Here is a 25,405-nt window from a genome sequence, read left to right on the forward strand (position 1 = left end):
TTACAAAAATTGCATTCATTAAAGTGTTTGTAAACCCTGTACAACCACTTTTGAATACAGGTAAGCCTATAATAAGACTTGCCTTTAGGTACCGTGAATATCTCCTAAACTTGCATAGTTTAGGAGATATTCACTGTATCCGCATGTGCCAATGTCATTGGCACATGCGCACTGAAGAAACGGCTCGCTCGTGTCATTTCTTCAGCTGCTGTGCCATTAACAGCGGCTCCCAAACGCATGCGCGGGAGTGACGTCATCGCGGCTCCGGCCAATCACAGGGCCGGAGCCCGCAAACCCAGGAGTAACTCCGGGACAACATGTCGCCATTCCCAGCGGTGTGCCGAGACCGCTGCAACAGCATCGTTCTAAGGTAAGTATTTCATAATGAGCTAGCATGTGACGCATACTAGCTCTTTATGCCTTTGTCTTGCAGTTTTGTTTTTTTTAATCTGGGTTTACAACCGCTTTAAGAAAATGGAAAGGTTCTCTGAATGGTGCCCATCAGGATTTTTTTGTAGGAACCCCTTGTGTCCACCCCTTACCCACCTCTTGCCCTTTGGTTACACCACCTACCCACCTCCCATTAGCGCCTCTTTTAGAGAATACAGAGCCAAGGCTCATTCTGTGGAGCTAGGTAATTTGTATGGAATTTGTTGACAAGAAAAGTAAAGAAAATAGATTCCCAACAGCCAGCAGCAGTAGACCCCCCCACCAGCAACAATATATTTATTCAGAAACAATAGATACCCCCCCCCCAGCAACAATGGACTCCCACGACAAAATATCACCCCAGCAGCAACAACAGATCTCCCAGCAGCCAGCATCAATAGACTCTCCAGCAGCCAGCAACAATAGACTCCCTCCCTCAACAGTAGATCTCTTCCAGCAACAATAGAACCCCCAGCAGCAACAATAGACCTTCCCAGCAACAATAGACCTTCCCAGCAACAATAGACTGCCATGCAAAATTAGATCCTCTCCAGCAACAATAGACACCCTCCCTCTGCAGCCAGCATTAATAGACCCTCCAACACACCCCAGCACTTCTTGCTATTACATACACTCAGTGCTGGGAGGTGCTGGAACTGGGTTCCCTTGCGTTCCTGCTGAAAAAAAAGTCTTGGTGCCCATGCTAAGCAGGCGATCTCCTGTGTGCAATAGCTAAAATGTTCAAAACATTGTATGCGGGTTGAAGGAATGAATTTTAACAGCACCACTTTCCTTGAATATTCTAGTACAAAACAAACATTGGATAGGAATGGGATTTTGAAGGTGCTACACCAATTAACCAAACATAGCAGTTAAAAACTCGATAATATTTATTACAAATCCACTTTTATGGGGCGTACACACGGTCGGACTTTTCGTCTACAAAAGTCCAACGGACGCCGACGGACTAAAGCTGGCTGGTAATCCGATCGTGTGTGGGCTTCTCCGGACTTTCAGCTGACTTTTTCAGCCTCAAATCCGACGGACTTTAGATTTGAAACATGCTTCAAATCTTTACGTCGTAACTACGACGGACCCCGAAATCCGCTCGTCTGTGTGCTAGTCCGACGGACAAAAACCCACTCTAGGGCAGCTATTGGCTACTGGCTATGGACTTCCTTATTTTAGTCCGGTGTACGTCATCACGTACGAATCCGTCGGACTTTTGTGTGGTCGTGTGTAGGCAAGTCCGTTCGTTAGAAAGTCTGCTGCAAGTCCGCCGAAAGTCCGCCGGAAGTCTGTTGGACGGGCTGTCGGACTTTTGTAGACGAAAAGTCCGACCGTGTGTACGCCCCATAAGACCCCTTTCACACTGTGCCGCCACCGGCGTCAGCAGTAAAGCGGCGCTATTTTTAGCGCCGCTTTACCATCATTTTAGCAGCACTATTCGGCCGCTAGCGGGGTGGTTTTAACCCCGTAAAGGAGTTAAATCCGCCCGCAAACCGCCACCGGAGCGGCGTTTTCCCGGCAGTATCGCAGCGCTGCTCTATTGATTTCAATGGGGAGCAACGGTGGAGGAGCGGTGAGTTCACCACTCCAAAGATGCTGCTGGTAGGACTTTTTCTGACGCCCTGCCAGCGCACCGCTCCAGTGTGAAAGCCCTCGGGCTTTCACACTGGAGTGAATGGAACAGCTGTTTTAGGGCGGTTTGCAGGCGCTATTTTTAATGATATAGCGCTTGCAAAATGCTCCAGTGTGAAAGGGATCTAAAAATCCATGAAAAATTTCACAAAAATGTTTTTTGATAACATCCACTGTGTATGTTGTCAGGACAGAGTTCTCTATGCATTTCTCCTACATGTTTTGCCCCGTGGCTTCTTCAGGAAGTATGCATACAGGATACTATCAAAAATACAAAAATATACAGTATATAAGATACAAGATATTATTGATTTGATTAAATACATTGTATGAAGAGATAAAAGAACCCACCCAACACACAGACCAACCACTTCATGATCAGATCCACATCAGGGAAGAGTCTTCACCATGAACCAGCAAAGAATATGGGAAACAAGTGGACCACCGCAGAGGAGGTATGTTGGCCAATTCCCTCAATATCAATCAATCAATACTTACAAAGATCACAGACTAAATGATCCAATAGAGAGGGGCAGAGTATCACAAAATAGAAAAGCCAATCTATGTAGATAATAATAAAATAAAAATGAATAAAAAAAGTACTATTAAAGTGGAGTTCTGCTTAAAAAAAAATAAAATAAAAGACAGCAGATACAAATACTGCAGCTGCTGACTTTTAATAATCAGACACTTACCTGTCCCTGGGTCCAGCAATGCATGGAGAACGAAGCCCCGCTTGTCTCCCCCTCCTCTCTGCGGCGCCAGCATTGTAACTGTGGGCGTCTGGCTGTGGCTTCACAGACGGGTACCCACTGCGCATGTGCGCCGTGACTGGCCGGGCAATTATCTGGGACCTGTGACGTGTCCCAGATGATTGGCGAGAAGGAGGGGGGAAAGATGTTCTCCTTTCCGGTGGCGCGGTGCGCTGGGAGGAAGTAGGAGCTGGGGCCCTCTAATAAAAGCGTATATGCCCCCCCCCCAAAAATGACATGCCAAATATGGCATGACAGGGGTTCACCTCCCTTAAAGCGGAAGTTCCATTTTTGGGTGGAACTCCGCTTTAAGGATGTTCATAATATAGAGGTTTTACTAAGCTTGTGGATAAATTGTGTAGCTGCCGAACACTTCAGCCAGGCACTGCGTGTGCAGTAACTAGCAAGGTAGCCACTTACCTATCTTGGACCCAGAAGCTAGTAGTAGTGGTGCCTACTAAAGCCATTTTCAGCTTCCAGGGGTATCCCACAGAAATTGTATATGCATACAGTACTTAAATTGATCTGAGCTGGACCAATGCAAATATGTAAAAATGCCATAGCTGGAATTCAGCCTTAAATTGGCCATATGTAGGAGCTAGTTTTGGATGGTTGCTGATAAACCAGATAAAATTTGAGCCGTGGGTGGCCCTTTCAGCACCCTTCCACCCAACATCCTTTGATTTAAAAAAGAAAAAAGTTGCTGGGTGCAAATTTTTGGACTGGGCAGAGTCTGCATCCAGTCAGATTCAGGCACTGGTTGGGTATTTGACAGTTGGAAGCACTGGCTGTCCGAATTCAATAGCCGCCATGGGAGATTCATCCATCCTTGCTGTTTAGCGTTGCATTCAACCCTTCTATCAGAAAATCTTTTATTATCATAGTATCAATGTAACAACATTTTCAGATTCCATATATGAAACTAATTGCTCTAGGGCAAATGTGTATCAGCATATCAAGAACTGTTTTCTTTTCCAATAATTTTTATTGAAAAAAAAAAAGGTTTTAGGTAAACAATGAGATACAAAATAGTACAAGTATATATAAAGCCATGGGGGTTTATTTGCTAAAAGCAAATCCACTTTTCATTACAAGTGCAGTGGCTGTAGATCTGAGGGGGACATGCAAGGAAAATAAAAAAACAGCATTTTTGTTTGCACATGATTGGATGAGAAAATCAGCAGAGCTTCCCCTCATTTCAGATCTTCCCCTCATATCTTAAAGAGGAGTTCCCATTTTTAAAAAAATTAAAGGTCAGCAGCTACAAATACTGCAGCTGCTGACTTTTAATAATCGGACATTTACCTGTCCCAGGGTCCAGCAATGCGGGGTATAGAAGCCCCGCTCGTCTCCCCCTCCATTCGGCGGCCCCGGCATTGCAACTGTGGGCGGCGGGCTGTGGCTTCACAGCCCAGCACCCACTGCGCATGTGCATGCGCATGCGCGAGCGGCGCTGTGCGCCGTGATTGGCCGCTCAGTCATCTGGGACCTGTAATGGGTCCCAGATGATTTACAAGAGGGAAGGAGCAGAGCTGAGCCCTTCCTGCACTGAGGGGAAGTGATGTCACCAGCCCAGGCACTGAAAGAGGCAGACTACGAGGGACCCCCTAGCAACAGGCATTTAGAGGTGAGTTAAAAAAAAAATTCCAAATGTTTTTTTTTTATTTTTTTTAGGCACATTCATGCATTTTTTTTTTTTTTTTTGGGTGGAACACCACTTTAAGCAACTGCACTTCCAAGTGCACTTGCATTGCAAAGTGTATTTAACTTTAGTAAATCAACCCCATGGTGTTACCGTGAGAAATCTCAAAATCAACACATTCTAGTTGCAATAGAACTATACAATATCATAACTACCGTCTGCAGCCATTTGCTCCTGAGGGGCCTAGGTGAGGGCATATAAAACGCACTGAGTGCAATGGTCAAGGTAATCTGTACACTATAGGCAAAATATGTTAAGTATCATCATATATGACAACTTATGCCCCGTACACACGATCGGAAATTCCCCCAGCTAAAGTCCAATGTGAGCTTGTGGTCGGAAATTCCGACCGTGTGTATGCTCCATCGGACTTTTGCTGGCAGACTTCCCGCCAGCAAAAGATTGAGAGCAGGTTCTCTATTTTTCAGTCAGAAAAAACTCCGATCGGAAATTTCGATCGTCTATACAAATTTCGATGCGCAAAATTCCTACGCATGCTCGGAAACAATTTGATGCATGCTCGGAAGCACTGAACTTCATTTTCTGGGCTCGTCGTAGTGTTGTACGTCACCGCGTTCTTGACGGTCGAAAGTTCATAGAACTTTTGTGTGACCGTGTGTATGCAAGCCAAGCTTGAGCGGAATTCCGTTGGAAAAACCATCCAAGTTTTTTCAGACAGAAAATCCGCTCGTGTGTACGATGCATTATAGACAATATTCATATCTGGTCCCCAGGCAGGAAAATCCTGCAAGGTAAATTCTGCATAGGTGGACAAAATTTAAAAATGTCAATCCAAAGAACACCACATTTCCAAACATGGTCCAGGTTAAAAGCAACCTTAAAGCCCTTTCTGAGACATACAGAGAAAAAAAAATAAAAAAAAAAAAAGATCAGGTCAAAATTGTAACTCATAGTAGAAGTTACTGTATTTTTCACACCATAAAACGCAATTTTTTTTTTCCCCAAAAAATATGGGGGAAAATGTCTCTACGTCTTATGGTACGATTATACGACAGGCACCGCCCCCTCTCCACTTCCGGAACCGCCTCCGCCGCCATCGCCACCACCCCCACCGCCGTCACCATGCTAGTACCAGAAGACAGACATCCCAGGCCCCCGCGAGCGCCGGGCGATCTCCTGGCTGGGCCTGACACCTGCTGAGATAGAAGACAGAGCACCCCGACAATGGCACAGGTTAGGCTGCATTAATGGCAATGGTCAGGCTTCATTTCTATGGCAATGGTCAGGCTTCATTTCTATGGCAATGGTCAGGCTGCATTTCTATGGCAATGGCCAGGCTGCATTTATGGCAATGTTCAGGCTGCATTTCTTTGACACAGGTCAGGCTGCATTTCATGGCCACTGGTAAATATTTAAGAACACCATTTGGTTCAGAATATTTTTTTTCTTGTTTCCCTCCTCTAAAACCTAGGTGCGTCCAATGGAGCGGAAAATACTGTAAATGAAAGGAAAGGATGAAAAAGAGAAGAAAGAAGAGTTGCCACCAATCCCCATGTCCCAGACCACCCCCCACTATGGGGCCTGAAGATATCTATGCCAGGGGTTCCAGACCTTTTCAAAGCGATGTTGTTGGTCACGGAGGATACCAGCTAATTTTTCATGAATCATAATCCAGGAGATTTTGTTTTTCACTACTGCTATGTTTATCACAGGAGTTTTCCATGCTCTCGCTAGGGTGATCTTAGCTGTCAGAAAAATAAAAAAGGTGAGAGCCCTAAGATTTTTGGGTAACTCACTCGGTCAGAAAATAGCGCTGTCTTAACATTTTTAGGAATATTCAACCCGGTCACTGAATATACCAGGTTCAAAATTCTTGTCCAGTAACGCTTTACTCTCAGGCATGTCCACCAAATGTGGAGCATGCTTCCTTCCTGGCCGCAACCCCTGAAACAGAGAGGGGATGCATCCGGGTAGATTTTTGCCAACCTTGTGGGTACAAGGTACCATCGTGACAATACCTTATAATTAGCCTCCACTAGGGAAGTACCGGTATTTAAAACTCCCCTGTGCAACATGGTTGACCATTGGAACCAGACGTCCTCATCTATAGTCTCCCCCAGATCTGACTTCCAAGCTAGTTGGTAAGAGAGTTTAGAACCCTGATCCACAGAGTATACAGCTCTGATATACTACCGCGCGTCCCAGGGCCACTCAAACATTTATTTTCCTAATAAGTTTGAGTAGTAATATCACCCTGATCTTGACATGTTGTCTGTAAAAAGTGAATAGTTTGGCAGAGTTGAAATGTCTCCGATGGAGGCATTTTTAGAGTCTCCAGAAAATATGGGGGTTTTCTAATTCCTTTATGGTCTATAAAATGAGCTTTCCTGTAAAGGCCTTTGTTAATCCACCATGTGAACTGTTGTGGATGTTGCCCAGGGGAAAATTGCAGATTTCGGGAAAATGGGGGGCCACTGGGGTGTGGGGTGACTTCAGAGGATATATTTTACACACCCTGCCTCAGAGACTCAAGGAATGTGAGAGGGAAGGTCTAAGAATGGCCCTACGCTCTTTAGAGGGAATCCAGTGTAGGAGGTCAATAGGGAGCGAAGTGCTAGCTTGGGCCTCTAATTTTACCCAATCAGGTTGGTATGTCATAGAAAAGATTTGGTAAAGCTGCACCAGTTGTGCTGTTCTATAATAACGCAAGAAGTGGGGGACTCCCAGACCCCCCCCGCCATTTTGAGACAAACAAAGAAGAACGAGCCACTCTGCAAACCCCCGGACTCCAAATAATTGTAAAAGTTATTGATTGCAGTTTTTTGAAAAAGGTTGTGGGAACTGGTATCGGCAATGACCATTCTTTTTTTTCCCAAGAACTGTTTTCCAATGGAATATAACGAATATCTACAGAAAGGTAGCTTCTGGAGCAGAGCCAGCTTGGCTTGTGTCCTCAGTTCTGAACTTGAAGGAGTAAGGCCGCTGTTTAGTAATTTTGGAACTAATTTATTTGCTGAAGAATCAAACACTTGATAAGCTTTGCTCTCTGCATGAACTTGTTCACGGATAAGTCGAGGCCAAAGTAAAGTCTTCAATGGCAACAACTTGGCCACGGGCTACCAGCAGGAAATCCTTGTCTGAAACTAGTTCAGCACTTAACCTTTCCAGATCCTCTCGTTCGGTGCCTGGTATGTGTTTGCTTGTCCATGCAAAAAATTGTTCTGCAATAAATTATCCATGAAAATGATAACTTTCAAGATCTCACAATCATTTGAAAGGCGGTAATGCAAAGAATCACACAAATTAATTAAAAATGTGTTTAGCATTTCCCTCTCAAAGTAATTATTGCACTTGAAATCCAGAAGGCCTTTAGGCGGAATACAGTAGCTGAGCTGTTTTAAACATACTTCCATTTGTCTAATGTTATTTACCCAGCGGATAAAGAAGAGTTGTAGAAATATGTTTTAAATAAGGATGGAAGTTATTTTTACAGTGCAATTATGTACAGGCAACTTTCTGTGAATTTACCAACCATTACTGAGGCCAATCCTTTTATATCAATAGGAAACAAGTTGAACAGCCATCCAGAATCATAAAGTAGAATAGGGGTCTCCAAACTTTCTAAACAATGGGCCAGTTTACTGTGCTTCAGACTGTGGGGGGGCTGGACCATGGCCGAGTAGAAAATGTCCCAGCATCAGCGGGAGTAAACAATTTCCCATCGCTGGTGTCAGTGGGAATAACAGTGCCACGCCACTGGTATCAGTGGGAGGAATAGCACCCCACCATTGGTGTCAGTGTGAGAAAAACTGCCCCATCCATGGTGTCAATGGGAGGAATAGCACCCCACCATTGGTGTCAGTGGGAGGAAAACTGCCCCATCCATGGTGTCAGTGGGAGGAACAGCACCCCACCACTGGTGTCAGTGGGAGAAAAACTGCCCCATCCATGGTGTCAGTGGGAGGAACAGCACCCCACCATTGGTGTCAGTGGGAGAAAAACTGCCCCATCCATGGTGTCAATGGGAGGAATAAGGAATAGTGCCCCGTCATTGACATAATTGGTTTTGGCTATGATAAAGTGTAGTATCTGTTCTTATCAATGTCCAGTAGAGGTGCTACGCCATCATTCTGGCCCACCGGGAGCTGGAATAACTGTATAGTATCCCTGCTGTTATGATGAGGGCTCTGAAGGTTAGTACTAGCTGGAACAGAAACCAGGACGCCCACAGGCAGTTGGGGCACGGGGGTAATTCTACTGGGAGAACTGGATGAGCCCAGTTCCTCCTGGTTTGAATGGATCTACCTTGTCTGGCCATGGGCTGGGAAGGCAGAGAGTCCACAGTGTCTGTGCCCCCTGGGAGTGGTCGCCTCAGAGGTGCTCTTAGCAACACTAGGGTGTGGGACCCCAGTGTAAAATAGGCACAAAGTCATAGCACAAAATACGTTTTTCTGCACTACGCCTTTTAGTGTTAGGCCTTTTGGCTAAGTCCAGGCAATTTTTGTTATTAGGCCTTAGGTCCTAGCCAGTGCATATCGCAGGGCCACTTATTTATTTTTCATGTTTTGTCACTTTCACTTTTTGTGTGTGTTTATTTCACACTAGGATGGAGGGTGTGAGTCCTCCAGCTTGCCCTGACGTCTAGGGGGAGGATGTGTGGCCCTTTGGTTCCTTCCTTTCCTGACCCTGGGGTAATCTTTCCTCAGGAAAGCCCCTTGACCTAGCACTCGGTGGCCGGCTTCCGCTGGCCAAGAGGAGAGGGATCCACCGGGCTTTTGGCTAGGTGGATCCTGTTGTACCCTATATCACTGTCAGGAGCCCTGCACCCCAGGGGATCAGAGAGAGAGGTCCTAGCCTTTCGGGGAGTGGGCAAAACACACCCTTTAGTGCATTTTTTAATGTGTGTACACATTTATGTTTTTTGCACACTTAACGGTTTTTGTTGTTCGTTTTCAGCACCTCCACAAATTAAAAAAATAAATAAAAACATCAGTGGAAGGAATAGTGCCCCATCATTGGTGTCAATGGGAGGAATAGTGCCCCATTGTTGTTGTCAGTGTAGGAATTATTGCCCTGTTGTTAGTGTCAGTGGTTGGAATAGTGCCCCAAGAAGTGGATAAAGGCAAGCAAAGGGCTGCATTAGGGCTACAGGCTGCATTTGGAGAGCACTGAAGTAGAGCATCATCAAATATTTCTTTCTTTTTTGTTTGGTTATTTTAGGCTTGGATGGAGTGAACCCCAGATCTATTCTTTAGTATGTTTGACATGGAGTCTTACTCACTCATCCATGTCTTTATGGACCTTGCTTTGTGCACTGATGCGCAGTCATGTTGGAACAGGAAAAGGCCGTCCCCAAACTGTTCCCACAAAGTTGGGAGCATGAAATTGTCCAAAATGTCTTGGTATGCTGACGCCTTAAGTCCATAAAGACATGGATGAACGAGTTTGGGGTGGAGGAACTTGACTGCCCTCAACCCAATAGAACACCTTTGGGATGAATTAGAGCAGAGACTGTGAGCCAGGCCTTCTTGTCCAACATCAGTGCCTGACCTCACAAATGGAAGAATGGTCAAACATTCCCAAAGAACTACACATATAAACCTTGTGGACGGCCTTCTCAGAAGAGTTGAAGCTGTTATAGCTGCAAAGGGTGGGCCAACTCAATATTGAACCCTACGGACTAAGACTGGGATGCCATTAAAGTTCACGTGCGTGTAAGAGCAGGCGTCCCAATACTTTTGGTCATATAGTGTATCTACAATTCATGAGCGTTCATGGCAAAATTTTGATGGGGCCCCCAGCAATCTCTCTTAGTGACACCTGGCAATGTCAATTGGATCAATATTGTAACTGATCCTAACATGGGACCAGTGCTGAGGGTAGATGTTGCGAGAAAAGAGCAACAATTAAAGTGGTTTCAAGAGCTCAAGGTTTTTTACCTAATGCATTCTATCCATTAAGGAAAAATTAACCTCCCCCCGGAGCCCCCCTAATACTTGCTGAACCCCATCTTGATCCACGATGTGCATAAGAGCAGCGGCTCTCCTGGGTCCCTCCATCCTCATTGGCTCCCAGGGCAGCAGGAGTCATTAAGCCGTTGAGGAGAGGAAGGGGGGGCGGAGCCAAGTCACGCTCTGTGTGTGAATGGACACACAGAGCACGGCATGGGAGTGAGCCTGCTCGATTGCCCCCAATAGCAAGAGGCTTGTTATTGGGGGCAACTGGCAGTGGGGGAGGTGCCAGGATCGCCAGCGGGGACCCAAAAAGAGGAGGATCAGGGATACTGAAAAAACATTACACAGAGGAGGTATGTATAACATTTTTTAATTTATTTTACTCTTTTTTTTTTTTTTTTTTTATTCTTTCCTTTAGAATCACTTTAATCTTAATTCTCCAGTGAGCTACTTAGTGGGCGGCACATACACAAACTGTTGTAATTCCTAAACCGTTCACCCGATTTGGATGTAAATACCCTCAAATTAAAGCTGAAAGTCTACAGTTAAAGGATATCTTGTTTGTTTCATTTCAAATCCATTGTGGTGGTGTATAGAGCCAAAAAGATTAGAATTGTGTTGATGTCCCAATATTTATGGACCTGACTGTACATACAGTAGTTATTTGTTCAAGCTGGACCATTGTAACTAGCTATAAAATATCCATACCTGGAATTCGCTACCACTTTAACCACTTCAGCTCTGGACGGTTTACCCCCCCTTCATGACCAGGCCATTTTTAGCATTGCAGCACCGCGTTATTTTAACTGACAATTGCGCGGTCGTGCGACGCTAGACCCAAATAATATTTATGTCCTCCCCCCCCCACAAATAGAACTTTCTTTTGGTGGTATTTGATCACCTCTGCGGTTTTTATTTTTTGCGCTGTAAACATAAAAAAAAAAGGCTGACAATTTTGAAAAAAAAAAAAAACAATATTTCTTACTTTCTGCTATAAAACTTACCTAATAAAAAAATGTGAAAAAAATCGAATTTCTTCATCAATTTAGGCCAATATGTATTTTGCTACATATTTTTGATAAAAAAATCCGTAAGGGTATATTGATTGGTCTGGTAAAGTTATAGTATCTACAAACTATGGGATATATATATATATATATATATATATATATATATATATATATATATATATATATATATATATATATATATATATATATATATATATACGGTATATATATATATATAAATACTAGAATTTTTCCCAGTAAGCTTATATTGATTGGTTTAAGCAAAGTTATACCTTCTACAAACAATGGTGTATATATATTTATATACACTAAAAAAAATTCCCAGTAAGCTTATATTGATTGGTTTGAGCAAAAGTTATAGCGTCTACAAACTATGGTATATATATTTACAGAGTTTTTATTTATTCATTTTTTTTTTTTTTACTAGTAATGATGGCGATCAGCGACTTATAGCGGGACTGCCATATTGCAGTGGACAGTCAGACACCTAACTGACACTTTTGACACTTTTTTTTGGGAACCAGTGACTCTAATACAGTGATCAGTGCTAAAAATATGCACTGTCACTGTACTAGTGACATTGGATGGGAAGGGGTTAAAAAATCTAGGGCGATCAAAGGGTTAACTGTATGCCTAGCCTGTGTTTGTGTACTGTGGGGGGGGGAGGTAAAAAAATCAAATTTCTTCATAAATTTAGGCCAATATTTATTCGGCTACATATTTTTTGGGGTAAAAAAATCCCAATAAGCGTATATTGATTGGTTTGCCTAAAAGTTAAAGCATCTACAAACTATGGTATATTTTTATTATTATTTTTTTTTTTTTTTTACTAGTAATGGCGGTGATCAGCGATTTTTAGCGGAACTGCGACATTGCGGCAGACAGATCGGACACTTTTGACACTTTTTTGGGACCAGTGACATTTATACAGCGATCAGTGCTATAAAAATGCACTGATTACTGTGTAAATGTCACTGGCAGGGAAGGGGTTAACACTAGGGGGCGATCAAGGGGTTAACTGTGTTCCCTGGAAGGTGTTTCTAACTGTGGGGGGAGGGGACTGACTAGGAGTACAGAGAGATCGCTATTCCTAATCACCTTATCACTCTGTACTTCCCTGTTAGAACAGGGATCTGTTTGTTTACATTGACAGATCCCCATTCTGGCTCTCTGTGGAGCGATGACGGGTGGCCACCAGCCACGCGCATCGACTCCCCCGCCACACAGCTGTTAAAGGGACCGCCGTACAGCTATGGCGATTCATGGGAATGAGCCGACCTAATGACGGCTGCTGTTTGGCAAGTGGTTAAAAAATAGAGCCCACCTGTGTGTAATTAAAGCTCAGTATAAATACAGCTGTTCTGTGAAGCCTTCAGAGGTTTGTTAGAGAACCTTAGTGAACAAACAGCATTATGAAGGCCAAGGAACACATCAGACAGGTCAGGGATAAAGTTGTGGAGAAGTTTAAATCAGGGTCAGGTTATAAAAAAAAAAATCCCAAGCTTTGAACATCTCACAGAGCTCTGTTCAATCCATCATCCGAAAATGGAAAGAGTATGGCACAACTGCAAACCTACCAAGACATGGCCGTCCACCTAAACTGACCGGCCGGGCAAGGAGAACATTCATCAGAGAAGCAGCCAAGAGGTCCATGGTAACTCTGGAGGAGCTGCAGAGATCCACAGCTCAGGATGGATAATCTGTCCACAGGACAACTATTAGTCGTGTTCTCCACAAATCTGCCCTTTATGGAAGTGTGACAAGAAGGAAGTCATTGTTGAAAGAAAACCATAAGAAGTCTCATTTGCAGTTTGTGAGAAGCCATGTGGGGGACACAGCAAACATGTGGAAGAAGTTGCTCTGATCAGATGAGACCAAAAACTTTTTGGCCTAAAAGCAAAACGCTATGTGTATCGGAAAACTAATACTGCACATCACCCTGAACACACCATCCCCACCGTGAAACATGGTGGTGGCAGCATCATGCTGTGGGGATGCTTTTCTTCATCAGGGACAGGGAAGCTGGTCAGAGTTGATGGGAAGATGGATGGAGCCAAATACAGGACACTCTTATGCCGTACACACGACCGGTTTTGCTATCGGAATAAACTCTGAAGGTTTTTCAGACGGAACTCAGACGGAATTCCGCTCAAGCGGTCTTGACGCATGCTCAGAATAAATAAAGAGATGAAAGCTATTGGCCACTGCCCCGTTTATAGTCCCGACGTACGTGTTTTATGTCACCGCGTTCAGAATGATCGGATTTTCCGACAACTTTGTGTGACCGTGTGTATGCAAGACAAGTTTGAGCCAACATCCGTCGGAAAAAATCCTAGGGTTTTGTTGTCGGAATGTCCGAACAAAGTCCGACCGTGTGTACGGGGCATCAGTGAGATAAGACAGAGGGAGAGCTATAGAATGGAGGGGGGGGGGATGATATTCACAGAGGGGGTCGTAAAACTTTAGTATAATGGATAAGGAAACTAATATCTAAATTCAGGCCATTATTTTTTCTGTCAAAAAGAAGTATCATTCTTAGTTCAAATGTTTTCCTTTCATGCATAGTTCTGAAATTCCCTTTAAGAACTAAACCATTGAGGTCTTCTATAGTGTGGTCCGGTTGTGAGAAGTGATGTCCCACAGGTGTGCATAAACTGTCTTCTTAATGTTCCTTGATGGTATGTCTGTGCAAATTCATCCTCACTTGCAACTTCTGTCCTGTTTCACCAACATAAGATCCTTTGCTACACCTGTTGCATTGGATGAGGTACACCACATTACTGGAGGTACAGCTGTAAGATCCCGTGATATTGAAGGTCCCATTTGTGTGTGTGATACTTTTAGATAGCTTGATCTGGTTGCATAGTTTGCAGCGTTTTTTTATTGCAGGGTTTGCTTCCATTATTTGTGACTTCATAATCAGAGTTAAGTTTCCTGCTGATTAGTTTGTATCTGAGGTTGGGTGGTTGTCTGAAAGCCAATAATGGGGGTTGTTGGAATATTCCTTTCAGACTTTCATCCTTTGTTATAATGGCTTGTAAATCTTTGATTATCTTTTTGATCCCTTCTAGTGTTGGGTTGTATGTGGTGACTAGAGGTACTCGGTTGTTTGTTTTTTTTCTTTGTGTATTGGAGGAGAAAACATGTTAAAACCTTTAGTCGTGAACACTGCGAGTTTCCTACAAGACACCACTGATTTTCTGAACAAGCTCAACAATATACAACAATTACCACCAAATACACTTCTAGTCACTATGGATGTAGAATCTCTGTACAGTAACATCCCTCACAAGGATGGGTTTGGCGGCATGTCACAGATTCTTATCATCCTCACCAAACCACAAATACACTGCTGAGGATGTGACACGGCTCATCGAATTCATTCTTACACACAACGACTTCACTTTCAATAATGACATCTATCTCCAGTGTATGGGTACTGCTATGGGAAGCAAAATGGCACCCCAATATGCAAACTTATTTATGGCTGACCTGGAGGACAAATTCCTGAACAGCATACAACAAAAGCCATACAGATGTTATCGCTATATTGATGACATCTTCATGATATGGACTGAAGGTGAAGAAAATCTAAACCAACTCTTCTCATTGATCAACACTTTTCACCCATCTATCAAACTAAAAATGGATTATTTGAACACACATGTCAACTTCCTAGACACTAGTATACATCAGGGATGACAAGCTTCACACGTCGATATACAGAAAACCGACTGACCAATGCAGCTATCTTCATAGTTCCAGTTTTCACCCCCAACACACTAAACGAGCCATCGTACACAGCCAGGCCATCAGATACCACCGAATTTGTTCAGACCCAGAAGACAGAGATAAACATCTCAGAACACTGGCAGACACCTTCCATAAAAAAGGTTACAAAGACAAAACCATCAACAACAGCATAAACACAGCCTTGAAAACCCGAAGAGAAAATCTTCTTCAATACACAGAGAAAAAAAACAAATAACCGAGTACCTCTAGTCACCACATACAACCCAGCACTTGAAGGGATCAAAAAGATAATTAAAGATTTACAACCCATTATAACAGAGGGTGAAACTCTGAAAGGAATATTCCGACAACCCCCATTATTGGCTTTCAGACAACCACCCAACCTCAGACACAAACTAAATCAGCAGGAAACTTCATTCTGATTATGAAGTCACAAATAATGGAAGCAAACCCTTCAATAAAAAACGCTGCAAACTGTGCAACCAGATCAACCTAAAAGTGTCACACACACAAATGGGACCTTCAATATCATGGGATCTTACAGCTGTACCTCCAGTAATGTGGTGTACCTCATCCAATGCAACAGGTGTAGCAAAAGATCTTATGTTGGTGAAACAGAACAGAAGTTACTGTACAAGTGAGGATGAATTTGCACAAACATACCATCAAGGAACATTAAGAAGACAGTTTATGCACACCTGTGGGACATTACTTCTCACAACTGGAGCACAACTATAGAAGATCTCAATGTTTTAGTTCTTAAAGGGAATTTCAGAACTATCCAGGAAAGGACGTTTGAACTAAGAATGATAATTCTTTTTGACACAAAAAATAATGGCCTGAATTTAGATATTGGTACCTTACCCATTATACTAAAGTTTTACGACCCCCTCTGTGACTATCACCCCCCCCCCCCTCCATTCTATAGCTCTCCCTCTGTTTTATCTCACTAACTCTGCTGCTATCTTTATTACCATTGATTTGTATGTGTTTGTTTTTCTCTCTTTTTTCTCTCTTCTTTCCCTCAGAGATGTGTTTTTTTTTTTTTTTTAACATTCTGCTTAAAAATGTGTGAATCAGTACTGCTTGGACCTTGAAGAAGGGGACATACCCGAAAGATTGTCCTGAAAAATTGTATGTTAGTGCAAATAAAAAATGTAGCATGGACAGTACTCAATTTTCTCTGTCACAAAGATAACACCAAAGACACCAAATTGTGGTCACATAGAGGCGTTTCACACATTCATCTTGTGCTTAATCATTACCTTCTGGTGCCTCCCATGTCAGCCGATCAAGTTCCTCCTACCGGTTTCATCACTCTCGTGACTTGCTCTGTGATTTTTCCCAGAGCAATTCACGAGAGTGACGAAACCGGTAGGAGGAGTTTGATCAGCTGACACGGAAGGTACTAGGAAGTGTTACAGAGCACGTACAGAACAGGGGGAATGCTGTGAAACATTTAAGTGTAACAAATATTCAAACAAAATAAAAAATCAGGAAGGGGCAAATCATTTTTCATAGCACTGTATATTAAAAACAGGAATATAGTATAACAAAAGTCAAGCAATACACAACTGACCCAACAGGGAGGCAACCTGACCAGGAACACTTACAGGATGTGTCTTTGGTTGGAAATCTCAGGGGTGCCAACAGCGTCTGTCTCAAGGGGTGGAATGCGGTCTGGTCAGTCCATACCAAAATGAAGAGGCTTCCAGGGAGGTTGGCATGTCTCTGCACTTTCCCTACTCCTCCAGAACCATTCCATGATGCTAAGCACTGTCCATGATAGATGGGTAATCCTGTCCCTACACTAGCCACTCACATAATTGGCACCAAGCTTGGGAGCCAGGGTCTTAAATAGAATCTGCCTGACCCAAGATGGCTGCTAAAGTCACATGGGGTGCTAGCATCCAACCGGATAGCGGCCCCCCTTGTGACCCAGGAAACCATAGGGCAGTGATGGTGAACCTTGACACCCCAGATGTTTTGGAACTACATTTCCCATGATGCTCAACTACACTGCAAAGTGCATGAGCATCATGGGAAATGACAAAAAACATCTGGGGTGCCAAGGTTTGCCATCACTGCCATAGGGGAACTAAGGGCCTTCCTCTCCCCTCTGTGGTTGAGCGCCACCTGCATTTGGGAAAATAGACTGCCTACATGCCGTATATGAGTGCCTGGGTCTAGTTATAGGCCAAATCGCCAGTAGAATGTATAGGAGTCCAAAAAAATCCTTCAGTTCCTGAGGGAGTCAAGTCAAACATGAGTTATCATGAATCAATGTTCTCCTGAAGCAGCAGAATTTCCTATTTGACGTTTCATGTTAATAAAACCATAAACATAAAAAAACTGCATCCAAAACAAGCACAGTACTAAACAAAAGGTAATCGTATTTAGGTATTGATTTCTAGGGTACGTTTGTAAATCAGATTACACTGAATGGGTTAAGTGCCTTTCATCTCCAGTAAAGTTGGAGGAAAATCCTCGAGCAGCTTTTCAAGTCCACCCACACCGTATCAGAATCTGCTAATGTTCAGACAATCCCTGGTGCCACCACTTCCACCCCATCTGCCCGTCCCACGTACTAACACAATTAGCTGAGCAAAGAAAAGGACGGGGACCAGTGCAGACTGTAATGGGTATGGATGGGACTTGACGACCTTCATTAATATTCTCTTGGATGAATATAAATCGTCGAGTTGTGAAATTGAAGCTCGGAGCTGTGAGGATTGCGTTTTTTTTAAATCTCTTATTCTCATCGTTCCTGGCTGCAGAATGAGGAGACTGTACATTTTTCCAAGGGTGTGATGCATAATAACTGACCAATGGAGTCGTTTTGTGTGATAAAATTACCATTTGTACCAAGCAGCTTTATAAAGCCTCTAAACATATAAAATGCAGGCTTAATGAACAAAGCATTTGTTGTTGACCCACAAGTGATATTTTAGTTACAGGTGGTGCCTGGTGGTCTGAGTCAGTCCCTGGTTTCTTACATATTTAAGTAGTGAAATCTCTCTACATATTTGCTGATTCTTTTAAACTGTCCACCTGGATGTTCCAGCTCATTCTCTATTATATACAGTTAAAAAATATCCAGCAGGGATGATGGAAGCCACACATAATGGGCACATCAGATGTGCAGACCTAGGAACTCAGTACAGGGATGGTGGGGACCCCTCATAATAGTCAAAACAGGTGTGCAGACCTACAGTGGGGAAGGAAAGTATTCAGACCCCCTTAAATTTTTCACTCTTTGTTATATTGCAGCCATTTGCTAAAATAATTTAAGTTCATTTTTTTTCCTCATTAATGTACACACAGCACCCCATATTGTACACACAGCACCCCATATTGTACACACAGCACCCCATATTGACAGAAAAACACAGAATTGTTGACATTTTTGCAGATTTATTAAAAAAGAAAAACTGAAATATCATATGGTCCTAAGTATTCAGACCCTTTGCTCAGTATTTAGTAGAAGCCCCCTTTTGATCTAATACAGCCATGAGTCTTTTTGGGAAAGATGCAACAAGTTTTTCACACCTGGATTTGGGGATCCTCTGCCATTCCTCCTTGAAGATCCTCTCCAGTTCTGTCAGGTTGCATGGTAAACGTTGGTGGACAGCCATTTTTAGGTCTCTCCAGAGATGCTCAATTGGGTTTAAGTCAGGGCTCTGGCTGGGCCATTCAAGTACAGTCACGGAGTTGTTGTGAAGCCACTCCTTTGTTATTTTAGCTGTGTGCTTAGGGTCATTGTCTTGTTGGAAGGTAAACCTTTGGCCCAGTCTGAGGTCCTGAGCACTCTGGAGAAGGTTTTCATCCAGGATATCCCTGTACTTGGCCGCATTCATCTTTCCCTCGATTGCAACCAGTCGTCCTGTCCCTGCAGCTGAAAAACACCCCCGCAGCATGAAGCTGCCACCACCATGCTTCACTGTTGGGACTGTATTGGACAGGTGATGAGCAGTGCCTGGTTTTCTTCACACATACCGCTTAGAATTAAGGCCAAAAAGTTCTATCTTGGTCTCATCAGACCAGAGAATCTTATTTCTCACCATCTTGAAGTCCTTCAGGTGTTTTTTAGCAAACTCCATGTGGGCTTTCATGTGTCTTGCACTGAGGAGAGGCTTCCGTCGGGCCACTCTGCCATAGAGCCCCGACTGGTGGAGGGCTGCAGTGATGGTTGACTTTCTACAACTTTCTCCCATCTCCCGACTGCATCTCTGGAGCTCAGCCACAATGATCTTTGGGTTCTTCTTTACCTCTCTCACCAAGGCTCTTCTCCCCCGATAGCTCAGTTTGGCCGGACGGCCAGCTCTAGGAAGGGTTCTGGTCATCCCAAATGTCTTCCATTTAAGGATTATGGAGGCCACTGTGCTCTTAGGAACCTTAAGTGCAGCAGAATCTTTTTGTAACCTTGGCCAAATCTGTGCCTTGCCACAATGTCTCTGAGCTCTTCAAGCAGTTCCTTTGACCTCATGATTCTCATTTGCTCTGACATGCACTGTGAGCTGTAAGGTCTTATATAGACAGGTATGTGGCTTTCCTAATCAAGTCCAATCAGTATAATCAAACACAGCTGGACTCAAATGAAGGTGTAGAACCATCTCAAGGATGATCAGAAGAAATGGACAGCACCTGAGTTAAATATACGAGTGTCACAGAAAAGGGTCTGAATACTTAGGGCCATGTGATATTTCAGTTTTTCTTTTTTAATAAATCTGCAAAAATGTCAACAATTCTGTGTTTTTCTGTCAATATGGGGTGCTGTGTGTACATTAATGAGGAAAAAAATGAACTTAAATGATTTTAGTAAATGGCTGCAATATAACAAAGAGTGAAAAATTTAAGGGGGCCTGAATACTTTCCGTCCCCACTGTAGGAATTCAGCACAGGGATGGTGCAAACCCCCCATAATATAAAGATCAATATACAAGGATGCATGGGTACACCAACCCATCCCATAGGGATGATATTTGGTCATTCAGTCATCACTTTACAACTGTCCTTGGCATAAGAGGGGTGATGTATGGTCATTCAGTCATCATTTTACGACTGGACGTGGTCATAGTAGGGTTGATGTCTGGTCATTCAGTCATCACTTTTTACCTGCCCGCGGCACAGTAGGGGTGATGTATGGTCATTCAGTCTTCACTTTACAACTGTCTGTTGCCATAGTGGAGTTGATGTCTGGTGGTCATTCAGTCATCACTTTTTAACTAGCCTTGGCACAGTAGGGGTGATGTCTGGTCATTCCGTCATGACTTTATAACTGGCCTTGGCACAATAGGGGCGATGTATGGTTATTCAGTCAACACTTTATGACTGGCCGTGGCACAGTAGGAGTGATGTATGGTCATTCAACCATCACTTTACGAATGGCTGTTGCCACAGTAGGGGTGATGTCAAGCCGTAACCATATTAGGAGTGATGGCCGGTTGTAAAGTTGTTAAATGTCTCCTAATAAAACTTGGACACACAGTATCTCACAAAAGTGAGTACACCCCCTCACATTTTTTATTATATCTTTTCATGTGACAACACTGAAGAAATGACACTTTGCTACAATGTAAAGTAGTGAGTGTACAACTTGTATTACAGTGTAAATTTGCTGTCCCCTCAAAATAACTCAACACACAGCCATTAATGTCTAAACCACTGGCAACAAAAGTGAGTTCACCCCTAAGTGAAAATGTCCAAATTGGGCCCAATTACCCATTTTCCCTCCCCGGTGTCATGTGACTCGTTAGTGTTACAAGGTCTCAAGTGTGAATGAGCAGGTTTGTTAAATTTGGTGTTATGGCTCTCACTCTCTCATACTGGTCACTGGAAGTTCAACGTTGCACCTCATGACAAAGAACTCTCTAAGGACCTGAAAAAAAGAATTGTTGCTCTACATAAAAATGGTCTAGGCTATAATAAGATCCTGAAACTGAGCTGCAGCATGGTGGCCAAGACCATACAGCAGTTTAACAGGACAGGTTCCACTCAGAATAGACCTCACCATGGTTGACAAAAGAAGTTGAGTGCACGTGCTCAGCGTCATATCCAGAGGTTGTCTTTAGGAAATAGACGTATGAGTGCTGCCAGCATTGCTGCAGAGGTTGAAGGGGTGGGGGGTCAGCCTGTCAGTGCTCAGACCATACGCTGCACACTGCATCAAATTGGTCTGCATGGCTGTCGTCCCAGATGGAAGCCTCTTCTAAAGATGATGTACAAGAAAGCCCACAAAAAGTTTGCCGAAGACAACCAGACTAAGAACATGGATTACTGGAACCATGTCCTGTGGTCTGATGAGACCAAGATAAACTTATTTGGTTCAGATGGTGACAAGCATGTGTGGTGGCAACCAGGTGAGGAGTACAAAGACAAGTGTGTCTTGCCTACAGTCAAACATGGTGGTGGGAGTGTCATGGTCTGGGGCTGCATGAGTGCTGCCAGCACTGGGGAGCTACAGATCATTGAGGGAACCATGAATGCCAACATGTACTGTGACATACTAAAGCAGAGCATGATCCCCTCCCTTCAGAGACTGGGCCGCAGGGCAGTATTCCAACATGATAACGACCCCAAAAACACCTCCAAGATGACCACTGCCTTGCTAAAGAAGCTGAGGGTAAAGGTGATGGACTGGCCAAGCATGTCTCCAGACCTAAACCCTATTGAGCATCTGTGGGGCATCCTCAAGTGGAAGGTGAAGGAGCGCAAGGTCTCTAACATCCACCAGCTCTGTGATGTCATCATGGAGGAGTGGAAGAGGACTCCAGTGGAAACCTGTGAAGCTCTGGTGACCTCCATGCCCAAGAGGGTTAAGGCAGTGCTGAAAAATAATGGTGGTCACACAAAATATTGACACTTTGGGCCCAATTTGGACATTTTCACTTAGGGGTGTACTCACTTTTGTTGCCAGCGGTTTAGCCATTAGTGGCTGTGTGTTGGGTTATTTAGAGGGGACAGAAAATTTACACTGTTATACAAGCTGTACACTCACTACTTTACATTGTAGCAAAGTGTCATTTCTTCAGTGTTGTCACATGAAAAGATAGAATAAAATATTTTCAAAAATGTGAGGGGTGTACTCACTTTTGTGAGATACTCTACATCATAAACTTTGGAGGGAGACAATGTGAACAACATCAGCAAACGCAGAGGAGCCCACGTGAGTGCCTACACGGACAGACGGGGTCCCACACACACACACATGTGGGCTCTGCGCTCTGCACGGGAGAGTTAGGAAAACAGCTTATTTTTATCTTTTGCATTTTTGGAACTTTCAAAAAAAAAAAGTGAAAATATTCTTCCCTCGTCTCTTCTGTCTGAAGCAGCCTCTCGCCCCGCAAACAGCATTCCAGAACACACGTAACATATGAACATGAGCCATGAATATATGCATGAGTCTATGTTCTGAAATCTCGCTACTGCTGACAAGAATCACCTGCGCCACTTGCCAACACACTCCACTGTGGTGCACACTGACATCAAGATGTTCCTTAAATAAGAGATGTGTTAGCGGTAATTTCTGACAGATATTTGGTTTTTGCAAATATTTTCAGCTGTGAGCATCCAAAATATCGGGGATGCAAATTTCCTCCCTAGTGTTCAGCTTCCAACATTGTTAACCAGCTGAGCTCCAGCCAAATAAAGCACAACTAAACCCAAAAATAGAATATAATGCAGCCTACCAGTCCTTAGACGTGGTACAGTATCTGCTTAAAAACAGAACCCTCCTTCCAGTACAATCTGCCCCCCCTGCTGAAATCCCCCCGCCTAGCACAAATCTTTGCCCCCCCCCAATCCCCCCCAGCTCAAATCCTCCCTCTCCCCATATGCTCCCAGCACAAACTCCCCCCTCCCCCAAATTTGCCCTCCTAGGACTAATACTCTACCCCTCAAATTTCCCCTCCAAGCACAAATCCCCTCTACCATATTATTTTTTTTAGCACAAATCCCCAATTCCTTCCTCCTAGTACAAATCCTCTACCCCTCAAATTTTCCTTCTAAGCACAAATCCTCTCCCCCCTCACTCCAAAACCCAACTTCCAGCACAAACTCCCCCCAAAAATTTGTCCTCTTAGGACTAATACTCTACCCCTCAAATTTCCCCTCCAAGCACAAATCCCCCCCCCACTCCAAAACCCCCCTTCCAGCACAAATTCCCCTCCCCAATCCCCTATCCTAGCACAAACCTCCCCACAAATTTGCCTTTCTGGCACAAATAGCCTCCAATCATCCCTACTAGAACACCCCCCCCCCCACCCCTCTACCATATTACTTTTATAGCACAAATCCCCAAATCCCTCCTGCAAGCATAAATCCTCTAACCCTCAAATTTCCCCTCCAAGCACAAACCCCCCCCCCTCACTCCAAAACCCCCCTTCCAGCACAAATCCCCCCCCCCCAAAAAATTGCCCTCCTAGGACTAGTACTCTGTCCCTCAAATTTCACCTTCAAGAACAAATACTCCCCCCACTCCAAAACCCCCCTTCCAGCACAAATTCCCCTCCCCAATCTCCTATCTTAGCACAAACCTCCCCACAGATTTGTCTTTCTGGCACAAATACCCTCCAATCATCCCTACTAGAACAACCCCCCCCCCCTCAAAAAAATATATTTCAGCTCTACCATATTACTTTTATAGCACAAATACTCAAATCCCTCCTCCGAGCACAAATCGTCGACCCCTCAAATTTCCCCTCCAAGCACAAATCCCTCCCCCCCACTCCAAAACCCCCCTTTCAGCACAAATTCCCCTCCCAATCCCCTATCTTAGCACAAACCTCCCCACAGATTTGCCTTTCTGGCACAAATACCCCCCAATCATCCCCACTAGAACAACCCCACCCCCCCATCAAAAAATATATATTTCCCCTCTACCATATTAGTTTTATAGCACAAATCCCCAAATCCCTCATCCAAGCATAAATCCTCTACCTCTCAATTTTCCCCTCCAAGCACCAACCCCCCCTCCCACTCCAAAATGCCCCCTCCAGCACAAACTCCCCCCAAAAATTTGCCCTCCTAGGACTAATAATCTACCCCTCAAATTCCCCCTCCAAGCACAAATCCTCTCCCCCCCACTACAAAACCCCCCTTCTAGCACAAATCCCTCTCCCCCAATACCCTATCCTAGCACAAACCTCCCCACAGATTTGCCTTTCTGGCACAAATACCCTCCAATCATCCCTACCAGAACAAATCCCCCCCTTAAAAAAATATATATTTCCCCTCTACCATATTACTTTTATACCACAAATCCCCAAATTCTTCCTCCTAGCACAAATACTCTACCCCTCAAATTTTCCCTCGAAGCACAAATCCCCCCCCCCCTCACTCCAACTCCCCCCCCTTCCAGTACAAATTCCTCTCCCCCAACCCCATATCCTAGCAGAAATATCCTCCAATCATTTCTACTAGAACAAATCCCCCCCAAAAAAATATTTCCCCACTATCATATTACTTTTATAGCATAAACCCCCCAAATCGCCCCTCCTAGCACAAATCTTGTTCCTCCATCCCCCCCAAAAAAAATTCCCCTCTACCATATTACTTTTATGGCACAAATCCCCAAATTTCCTCTCCAAGCACAAATCCCCCCCACTCAAAAAACCCTCTTCCAGCACAAATTCCCTTCTCCCAATTCCCTAGCCTAGCACAACCCTCCCCCCCCACAAATTCCCAGCACAAATATCCTCCAATCATGTCTACTAGAACAAACCCCCCCACCCCTCTAAAAAAAATATTTACCCACTACCATATCACTTTTATAGCACAAACCCCCCAAATCACCCCTCCTAGCACAAATCTTCTTCCCCCATCCCCTCTTTCAACACAAATCCCCCCAAATCACCCCTTCTAGCACACCTCCCTTAATTTGCCCTCCTAGAAAAATTCTTACCCCCTGCTGCCCCCCAAATCCCCCTTCTTAACACAAATCCCCTCCCCCCAATCTCGTGAGGTGCCCCTCCCCCACCTCACATGATACCACAGTGCCCAGGGCAACTGCTTCTCCTGCCCATGCCTTGCCCCACCCTTGTGTCTTGCACTTGCCAAACCCCATGGTGCCGCGTGATTTTACAAAAGGATCAGGGACTCCCCTCACCCCCGCATTTCTTGAAATGAATGGACTGGCCTACATGCGGCACGTGGGAATGCGTGAAAAAACCTGCGGAACCGCGC

This window comes from Aquarana catesbeiana, linkage group LG09 (genome assembly GCF_042186555.1).
Source record: "Aquarana catesbeiana isolate 2022-GZ linkage group LG09, ASM4218655v1, whole genome shotgun sequence".
Lineage (NCBI taxonomy): Eukaryota > Metazoa > Chordata > Amphibia > Anura > Ranidae > Aquarana > Aquarana catesbeiana.